Source organism: Silurus meridionalis, chromosome 18 (assembly GCF_014805685.1).
Source record: "Silurus meridionalis isolate SWU-2019-XX chromosome 18, ASM1480568v1, whole genome shotgun sequence".
Classification (NCBI taxonomy): domain Eukaryota; kingdom Metazoa; phylum Chordata; class Actinopteri; order Siluriformes; family Siluridae; genus Silurus; species Silurus meridionalis.
In genome coordinates, this window is record NC_060901.1 from 13,636,013 (window position 1) to 13,647,162 (window position 11,150).

Sequence of the window (11,150 nt, forward strand, 5' to 3'; positions counted from 1 at the left end):
GCTCCACCTCCTGTCTTTTACTCAATGCCCCTGTCTCTAAACCATACATCATCACAGGTCTCACCACAGTCCTATAAACTTTCCCTTTCATTCTCACAGATACTCTTCTATCACAAATATTTATTGATCTTATTTATTGAATAATCATAGTTTTTTACTGGTATAATACCATGACATCCTCACGGTCTTTTTCTCATGGCAAGATCAACATGAGATTTAACAAAATCAACGTTACAATAAATTCTCAACAACAAAGACTACGAAACATGGCCAAATATTTGTGGACAACTGACCATGTGCTTTTTAGTAGTCCCCATTTGCTGTTATATGAGCCTAGTGGCAATGTTTCTCTTCTTTTAAACAATAAATAAGGAGTGATTTGGAGGTTAAGGTTTAGTTACGGTGGAAAGACTTAAAACCAAAAGAAAAATCTCTGTTTTCCAGTCCTTCGAGTGTCTTAAGAGGGAGGTTCCTGCATAGTCCTGCTGTTATATGACTGCAGGTGGTTAAGAAGTTGGATTTCAGAAGTGAGATCATGAGGTTAAATCCCATCACCACTAAAGTTGCCTCAACTGCTCAGTTTTATCAATCGTTTGGATAAGGCCGTGTACCAAACGCCATCAATCTATACATTTCTATAGCGGAAAATCTCCAACCCATCTAAAGCATATCTTCATGGAGCTACTTTTGCGCACAAATCCTCCTGTACCCCCAAATTTGTGAGAACAGTTTGGAAAACAACCACATATGGCTGAAAAAATCAGGTGTCCCAACACTTTTGTCCATATTTCCTGGCAGACGCGATAAAGAAATCGCTGTGGTGATCGGGAAGATCTGAAGCGTTTGAAAACACATGAGCTGCACGACTTCAGACAAACTTCACTGCTCGAGTGGCACACCAGCAGTGCGACCAACATCTTTTTAGTGTTGACTTGAAAAGGTGTGAGGTTCAACTGGGTACAGTGCAAACAAAAGTGTCTCTTCGTTTCCCAATTTCTTTGAGTGTTTGAGACAGAGGTTCTTCTGGACTCCTCGTTTCTGCTCCTCAGCTTTATCACTCAAAACATGTACAGCCCCTCACACTCACAGCTATAATTATAGTAGCGTAATGACCACTTTCTCTCTCTGTGTGTGTGTGTGTGTGTGTGTGTGTGTGTGTAATAAGGGTAATCAGAGCAGGGCGGAAGGGGGTGACTAAGAAGTGTAGGGTAATAATAATAATAGCAATAGGGCGTCTGATATTCAGGAAAGAGAGAGAGAGCGAGAGAGAGAGAGGCGAGAGAATGAGAGGGACAGAGAGAGAGAGGAGTTAGAAATAGAGCGATAGAGAGAGAGATACTCGAGATAAAGCAAGAAGAGAGGAAAACAAAATAAAGAAAAGGGATAAACCTTTGAGAATGAAGGAAAAAAGAAAGTGGGGAAAAATTGAGAAAATGTTGAAGATGGGGTAGAAGAAAGAGGAAAAGCACAAGATTGAGACTTATTCTTGAGATTACACATGACATGTCCACCTGTAAACGAGGTCACCTTTGGATCTCAGACTGTGTGTGTGTGTATCAGAGAGTGTGTGTGTATGACAGTGTGTGTGTGTGTGTGTGTGTGTGTGTGTGTGTGTGTGTGTGTGTGTGTATGACAGAGAGAGAGAGAGAGAGAGAGAGAGAGAGAGTGCGTGTTTGTGTGTGCACGTGTATTAGAGTGTGTGTGTGTGTGTGTGTGTGTGTGTGTGTGTGTGTATATGAGAGTGTGTGCGTATGAGTGTAAATGTGTGTGTGGGTGTATGTATATGAGTGAGTGTATGTGTGTATATATGTGTGTGTGTGTGTGAGTGTGAGTTTGTGAGTGTGAGTGTGAGAGTGAGAGTGAGAGTATGAGTGTATGTGTGTGTGTATGTATGTGTGCGCTAATATTTTTTTTCCGTTCATACTAATTTGCTCTTGAATCTGATTTGATGCTGTTTTGTTTATATAACAGCAGTATAAATGGCAGGTTTAACTGAATGCACCCGTTATGTGTCATCATTTCTATAGTAACAGAGACTCGTATTAGCAGATGATCCACTGATTAACATAATCTGATCTTTCTAATCCAAAGGCCAATGCATTAACAATTGCCCTACTGTTCCCCATGTACCTCAACCTCACTGAACACTCACTGAGATGAACTGGAACTCGGACATTTTCAAAATGGGTTCTAGACGTCGTCTACAACTTTGGAAACTTTGTCAACTTATTTTTCTGCGTTTACCCGTCCGGAGCGCTCCAGAGTTTGGCGAGTGGTGCGTCAGTAGTAATGGTCCGTGGGGAAACGCACTGCGCCGTGTTTAGGTAAATGGACTAAACAAAGCATGATGTTTCTTTTTGGTGTTAAAGGACATATGAAAGGATGTTGAAAATGTAAAGTTCTTTTATCACTGCTAAACGTTAGCACTGGCGTTTACAAATAAAATGGCCCTAAAACACAGAGAGAGAGACAGAGATATAGAGAGAGACAGAGATATATATAGAGAGAGAGAGTTCTCAGCATATTACAACACAGCATATTACAACACACCGTGTTTAAAAAGCATCTATCCACTATTCCTGAACCAGCTTGGATCCATGTAAGTGAGGGGCAATAAATCTTTCACTATAAACAGAATGACAGCTCTTTGACACATTGCTGTTTTTTTTCAGAGGTCATCTTCCCACGCATGGGTGTTGGGGATTGTGTCTCTGTCTCATTGCACACTGACGGTGAAACCCTTTCTAGCCGAGGGTTTCTTGTGGGCTATTTGAAAAATCGATGTGGTGTCCCTGAAGACTACTTATACTAGCTATAAGACTTATTTTATAATGAACGTTGGGTTGGCTCGAGGCTGAGGCAGGGGTGTTGGAGCTGGAGCCAGGAGACGCAGTAGACATGGTAAATACGGCACATTGCGTGAGCTAGGTGACGTGTTTTGTTTGTAAATGTTTCATTATATTAATAGTGCCCCCTTTGTTCACTATTACATGACTATCTGACACCGGTGTGACTTAGTTTTGTAACGTGAGCCGGCGCACACACGTGCATGGATATCCCATGTACATAGAGCGGACGCCGGCCACATGATGACATCATTCTGGCACGGAAAATGACGAGGAGCAGCTTCTACTTCACCATTAACCCCAAAGTGTACGGAGATAAAACTACACAAGTATCGTTAATAAAGGTCGAGCGATATGGGGTTTTCTCTGGCCATTTAAAAATCAGGGCAGCTGATTGCCGATATATGATGATTTTTTTTGCCCGATTTTTTTTGCCCGATTTTCTTCACGTCATAAAAGAAAATTGCTACAATTAAACATTTATTGAACACATGCCTCTCCATCCAGCTTTACTTTTTTCACACAATTTAGCAGACATGATTGAAAAAAAAGCTACACGATTCCGTTAGTAATTGTTGCGGCAGACGTAAACGCTCCTTGCTTTAGATATTTACAGTTCTAGCTTCCTTGGTTTCCCTGTACGAATGCCGAAAAACAGACTACTGCCACCTGCTGGTATGAGAGAGTTATGTTGTCTCGCATCCAGATCCAGACACCACAAACTACGCTCCAGACATCCCAAACTACGCTCCATCCAGACATCCCAAACTACACTCCATCCAGACATCCCAAACTATGCTTTATCCAGACTTTCCAAACTACGCTCCAGGTATCCCAAACTACGCTCTATCCAGACATCCCAAACTACGCTCTATCCAGACTTTCCAAACTACACTTCAGACATCCCAGACTACGCTCTATCCAGGCATCCCAGACTACGCTCTATCCAGACATCCCAGACTACGCTCTATCCAGACATCCCAGACTACGCTCTATCCAGACATCCCAGACTACGCTCTATCCAGACATCCCAGACTACGCTCTATCCAGACATCCCAAACTACGCTCTATCCAGACTTTCCAAACTACACTCCAGACATCCCAAACTACGCTCTATCCAGACACCCCCAAACTACGCTCTATCCAGACACCCCCAAACTACGCTCTATCCAGACATCCCCAAACTACGCTCTATCCAGACATCCCAGACTACGCTCTATCCAGACATCCCAAACTACACTTCAGACATTCCAGACTACGCTCTATCCAGACATCCCAAATTACGCTCTATCCAGACATCCCAAACTACGCTTCAGACATCCTCAACCAACATCAATACCTGACCACACAAACACCTCTGCAGCTAAACAAACAAATCTTCACAGCCATGCTCCAAAACCTAGTGGACAGCCTTTCCAGAAGAGTGGGGAGTCTTTGGTGAGTTTATGACCCTACCAGAAGGGAGGACTAAACAAGTGTGTGTGTGTGTGTGTGTGTGTGTGTGTGTGTGTGTGTGTTTGTTAAGCCCCTTGATGACCTGCCACCCCACCTACTCTGTATTCCTGTCTCATGCCCAGTGTTCCTGAAAAAAAAAGCCTTCACCTTCACTGGGATGAAGTGCAAAATGAGTGTGTACAACTATCCAGCCTGTCCTTGTGTTCAGCACAAAGGACCTAATGCATTTTCACACACACACACACACACACACACACACACACACACACACACACACACACACAGAGGAAGTGATCCTGCTCATCTTTTTCCTCATTCCACTTCACGGCTGACACTGACCCTGCACTGAACTACTCAGCGATGTCAGAGTGTGTGTGTGTGTGTGTGTGTGTGTGTGAGAAAATGCATTACAAGCCTGGACTAGTACTATTACACAAAAGCCCTTTTTGCACTGCCAGCCTCGATGCGCACAAACCTACATTTTGCTCAAAGGTGTGTGTAAGTAACAACGCATCGTTCCCTCCACCTCGTCCGTCTAGGATTTAGCATTCTTCGTAGAGAGGACACGACCAGGAAAACTTTATAAAAAAATATTGTACCTTGTACTGGAAATGAGGTTCGAATTTAACAGACCAGGTTCCTATAAAGCCCAATCATGATTCATCAAAGCTTCTCATTCACAGCATGTTTTGCCGTGAACTGCAATGCAGTAACAGCTGACTGTCTGCATCAGCCGTGTTCATCACCACATTCTACACTAGATCATCTCTCTGCCGAACCCAATTCTGTTTCCACAACCTCTTTCTCCTTATGCTCTCCTGCACTTCCTCATTCCACCACCATGTCTCCGTCTTTCTTTCTATTTCTAGAGGTCACACCAAGTAACTTTCTAGCTGTCTCCCTTATCACTTCTGCAGTAGTTGCCCAATCATCCAGCACCTCTTAACCACCACCGAGCCCCTATCTGACCTCTTCCCTGAACCTCACACTACACTGACGCGCAGACTGTTACTTCAGACGCTTCATGGTCTGATATCCATAACTGGATTTACCCAAAGGTTTCCCATCTAAGAAATTTCGCTGTGAAGGAAGTTATCTTTGGACTTGTAATGAACAATAACAAAGATGACTTCCTTGTTAATATTGTACTTCTGACGGAAAAATTTTATATACACAAATCGAAATACTTGAAAGTGAAACCAGCGGGTTTTTTTGCATATTATGATGAATTTCTTTCTTTCACAAAAGCCCTAAAAGTGATTAAATTCAATTGAGAAAAATGCAATGAATCTTTTGTCTTTTATAGAAAAATATGATTTACAGAATAAACCATAGCCCTGTTTATTTTTATCCTTTTTGATTACATTATTATTATTATTATTATTATTATTATAAAGGTTATTTATTTATCTATTTGTTTTATGTGTCTTTCTCCTAAATATATGTGTATATATTAGTATTTTTATGCACCTGTTCTGTGTATTGAAATGTAAATTGTACTTGTTATCGCTATGTTGTTTGTATATGGCTATTTGCTTAATCATTTTTTTTTTTTAAAGACTGTTGTACTTCCTGTATATCTTGACTGACACGTGTCTTGTTGAATGATTGGTAAGTGTTTCATTCACAAACTATACCCATCTTTTCCTGTTTGTCTGAATTGTCGTCGTGTTTTCGGATTTGTTCATTTGTTCCTGCATTTCTCGACCACCGTATGAATGAGTACAAACCTCCAAAGATTTAGTAAAGCATCTTGGCAGAAGAGTGAAAGTTATCATAACGGTGAATTGGGACTAAATGTGAAACGTTCAAAAAGCACTTACAAAATGTTACGGTCAGGGTTTGTCCATAAAATGTGTTGCAATAGAATATTTTTTATTTGTTATTGCGCAAGTAGAACAAAGCTGGTTTATAAGAAATTATAAATACAAATTGCAATAAAATAATAAACATATATATCCTGTATGTCGCTGTTGCAATAAAGAATTGCCACTCCAGATGCGTCTGTCGAGCAGTTAGTACACATGGAGGCTCGATGTTGCCTTTTTTTTTTTTGGTAAATTGATCCATCCGGTTTATTAAAAGACAGCGCTGTCTGAAGAAACGAATGCACATATTCATCTTACATTCATTCTTCTTTTCTCCAATACAGAATCATTTCGATCTCGAACTTAGACTTTCTTAGCTTGAATGAACTAAATTGTTTCACAAGTTGCCGTGAAAGCGGTTCCACGGTATGGCAGTCCATCGATCCTGCGAAGTTCGTTATTAGAGTTAGTCGTGCAAATACGAGTCGGATTTCTTCCTGGGTATTTATTACACAATAATTATAAACTGCAACAATTTTTTTTTTTTTTTTATGCAATTTGCAGAAATTATATGGGGGTGGTACAAAGTTTGGCAAATCCACTGATTTCTGATTTTCTCTAACAATAATATCTGACAAAAGGTTTATAGGACTGTGGTGAGACCTGCGATGATGTATGGCGTTGAGTAAAAGACAGGAGGTGGAGCTGGAGGTAGCAGAGCTGAAGATGTTAAGGTTTTCGTTGGGAGTGACGAGGATGGACAAGATTAGAAATTAGTTTATTAGAGGGGCCGTGCATGTAGGACGTTTTGGAGACAAGGTGAGGGAGGCGAGATTGAGATGGTTTGGACATGTGCAGAGGAGGGACATGGTGTATATTGGTAGGAGAATGCTGAGGATGGAGCCACCAGGAAGGAGGAAAAGAGGAAGACCAAGGAGGAGGTTTATGGATGTAGTGAGAGAAGACACGCAGGTAGTTGGGTTGGAAGAGGCAGATGTAGAGGACAGGGGGGGTATGGAGACGGATGATCTGCAGTAGCGACCCCTAAAGGGAGCAGCCGAAAAAAGAAGAATAATATTTGACAAAAGCCTACAAAAGCGCAAAACAAACATGATACATCCTCAGCATTACAAAGAGAAAATCCCTAATGCCAGACAAACTGTACAAAAACAAATTTTTTTTTTTTTAAAAGCAGCACTTGGGGGCTTCTTGGAGAAACAGTTTTATCTCTTTGTAGTTTATTTGGTTAAAGCGCTCTACCCTGGACTTTTCAGAAATGTTTTATTTACACGCCTGCTACACGTTTGCGGTAAATCTTTAACCGTATACCGTTTTTTATTACATCCGGTCGTTTTCACTTGGGCGTGGGCACAAAGCGTTTCGGCCCTCTGTGATTTATCCACTGGAAGTCTAACAAACTGGTCATCCTGGAAAGTGAGGGCTGATCGGTGGCACGTCTGCGGCAGAGGGGGAAAAAAAAAACGCCGAGCTCAGCGAAACTGTACAACGGAGTGCGAGAGCGAGAAATAGTGCACGGATTAAAGGGGGCGATGCGGCACTGAATAATGAAGCGATGCCTGTGTAATCGATGGAGAAGTGAGGAAAAGGCGAAAGCAAGTAAATGAGTGCGAGTGCACTACTGAGGGATGCATTCGAGATCCGGGGTAAAATTCATTTCCCTCGTGCACGTTCCCCTGACGCAATAATATCAAATCGCTTTACGCTGCGCAGCTTCGGTGCACAAATGGTTCATGCTTATTGCACCAGGCGTGTCCTGGGTGCTCATTTGTACAAAATGATAGCACCAAAGTACATTTGGAGTTAGGTAAGGGGAAATACCATCACCACCAAATTAACACATTTGAGAGACTGGTTTTGGTCTGGACATTGGTCTTACTCTGTCTTTACTCAAACCCTATTGGCTATGGACGTGATTTGGTCCTGAAAGAAGTGGTCTTGAAGTCTTGAACAAAAAGACAATAGTGAGTAGAGGAAGAACTGCCGAATGGACCAGCATTGGTGTACTCATGGTAGTGCACTACTGAGTAAATGAGTGGTGGTGCTGCATTACAGAATAAGTGCACTACTAAGTCAAATATACGTAGTGCACAAGTTTCCTTTCAGAGACAGGAGCAGATAAGGAATAAAAGATCTCCACACCTGCTAATGAACTACATTTGATCAGGCACAGAAGTGTTTAAACAGTTGTGAAAGAAATGCTGTCCAAGTTTAGTGCTAATTTATTTGATTTAACAATGAAAAAAAAAGAAAAAAAGTAAATTAACATAAGAAATCCAAATCAGGGCAGTATTTGTTGTAAGCAGCGTTTGGTTATCAATATATAGAATGCGAGTCAGGTGAATGATTCACCGGTAACATGACACGAGGCGGTTCTTCTGCATCAGCGATGTCTCTTCAAAGCAGACTGACGTTTCTGAATGTGTTCGTCCCCAAAAGCCTGGAGTACAACAATGAGTGTCTGTAGTGAAGCATGGTGGAGGTTGGGGATTTGATCAGGATTAATAATGGTGTTCTCGATGCTGAGAAATACAGGCAGATACTTATCCATCATGCAGTAGCATCAGGAGGCATGCCTACATTCACAGAAGATCTGTGGTTATTTCTTCAAGATGTTTGGAACAAACCACCTACTAGTTCCTTCAAACACTGGGTGCAAATGTACCATGAAAAACTGAGGCTGTTTTGCAGGCAGAGGATTTTTACACCAAATACTGTTTTGATTTGGATTTATCTTCTTTTCATTTACTTTCCATTTTGTTATTTGACAAAACTGTATTTATGTCACTTATTTGATAAAACCTGTTTAATAACAAAATAAAAAATAAAATACACTACCTACTGAGTCTGTACTCAGATAAACAGTCCAAATCAAAACATGGACAATCTATAAACACAAATTTTAGCAACACAACAACCCAACCCAAGACAAATCCTACACAACAACAACAACCCAAGATAAATCCTACACAACACAACAACCCAAGATAAATCCTACACAACACAACAACCAAGACAAATCCTACACAACAACCCAAAACAACCCAACACAAGACAAATCCTACACAACAACCCAAAACAACCCAACACAAGACAAATCCTGCACAACAACCCAAAACAACCCAACACAAGACAAATCCTGCACAACACAACAACCCAAGACAAATCCTACACAACAACCCAAAACAACCCAACCAAGACAAATCCTACACAACAACCCAAAACAACCCAACACAAGACAAATCCTGCACAACACAACAACCCAAAACAACCCAACACAAGACAATCCTACACAACAACCCAAAACCACCCAACCCAAGACAAATCCTACACAACACAACAACCCAAGACAAATCCTACACAACAACCCAAAACAACCCAACACAAATCCTACACAACAACCCAAAACAACCCAACACAAGACAAATCCTGCACAACAACCCAAAACAACCCAACACAAGACAAATCCTGCACAACAACCCAAAAACAACACAACCCAAGACAAATCCTACACACAACAACCCAAGACAATCCTACACAACACAACAACCCAAGACAAATCCTACACAACAACCCAAAACCACCCAACCCAAGACAAATCCTACACAACACAACAACCCAAGACAAATCCTACACAACAACCCAAAACAACCCAACCCAAGACAAATCCTACACAACAACCCAAAACAACCCAACCCAAGACAAATCCTACACAAAACCCAAAACAACCCAACACAAGACAAATCCTACACAACAACAACCCAAGACAAATCCTACACAACAACCCAAAACAACCCAACACAAGACAAATGCTACACAACACAACCCAAGACAAATCCTACACAACAACCCAAAACAACCCAACACAAGACAAATCCTACACAACAACCCAAGACAAATCCTACACAACAACAACAACCCAAGACAGATCCTACACAACAACCAAAACAACCCAACACAAGACAAATCCTACACAACAACCCAAAACAACCCAAGACAAATCCTACACAACAACAACCCAAAAACAACAACCCAAGATAAATCCTACACAACACCCCAAAACCAACCCAACACAAATCCTACACAACAACCCAACACAAGACAAATCCTACACAACACAACTTCCACATCCCCTACTGTCCTAAGCTCCCCACTCTTCGCTCCGACTCTGTGTTTGAGTGACAGCCCGCGCGGGCTAATCAGCACACACTGTCGCTGATCTCCGACTAATGGCGCGCAGTCATTTCTGTTTACGACCCGCCTCTCAGTTTCCGGACTATGCCGCTGTCCCGAGTGTTTGGCTAGAACACTTGGCTAGGCCCCAATAAACCAAACCATACAAGAACGTCTTGCACCAAATATATCAATATCAAGCAGACAAAATGTACAGTATCCGCGCAGGTCATGTTTCCCCTGCAGGAAGAAAATAAAAGCTATCTGAATGTTTATTCCGCTTTGGAAAGCGCGGTTAGCTGGGCTATAAGCGTCCTGCTGTAAGCACCGCGATCAGTCTGGCTCTCAGCAGAGTTGCGTTTTCTCCCAATAAAACGGTCGGATAAACAAACAAACTGCTTTACCTTTTGTCACCTTCGGTACCATCTATTCGATTCATTTGCGCGCAGTTTGAAGCAGTGGCCATTGTGCCCCGGACCAGGAAATCGGCGCTTCGTACCCAATGGAGTAAAGAGTTGGGAAAGTCAGTATGGAAAGCCCTAAGGGTCAAAACTCATGCAAACTTCAAACCAGGTGGAGAGCCGAGCGCCACGCCCACTTCTCCACTCATCCATACAAGAACTTACTCTGATTCCATCCCCATAGGGTCATAGCGTCATTTCCTTCAGCTTCATTTCAGCTTCATAGCTTCATTACACATTCAGTTCTATTGATTTTTATTTGCATAGTACCTATAAGTTTGTTCCTTATCATTTTTAATGTATCCCTCATGAGCGAGCCAGAGGTAGCTATGGCAAAGAAAACCTCCTGAGAAAGAAACCTTGAGAGAAACCAGACTCAGAGAGAACCC

At 41.8% G+C, this 11,150-nt stretch overlaps 1 protein-coding gene across 2 annotated transcripts in view; it reads right to left on the minus strand.

Moving 5' to 3' along the window:
* The window catches only part of usp6nl (USP6 N-terminal like), a 78,260-nt gene extending 67,423 nt beyond the window's left edge, over positions 1-10,837 (minus strand). For both annotated transcript variants that reach the window (XM_046873041.1, XM_046873038.1), the window contains exon 1: positions 10,705-10,837. The gene's annotated coding sequence lies outside the window, so the exon portion shown is untranslated. The remainder of the gene's footprint in view (positions 1-10,704) is intronic.
* Between the last annotated feature and the right edge of the window lie 313 nt (positions 10,838-11,150).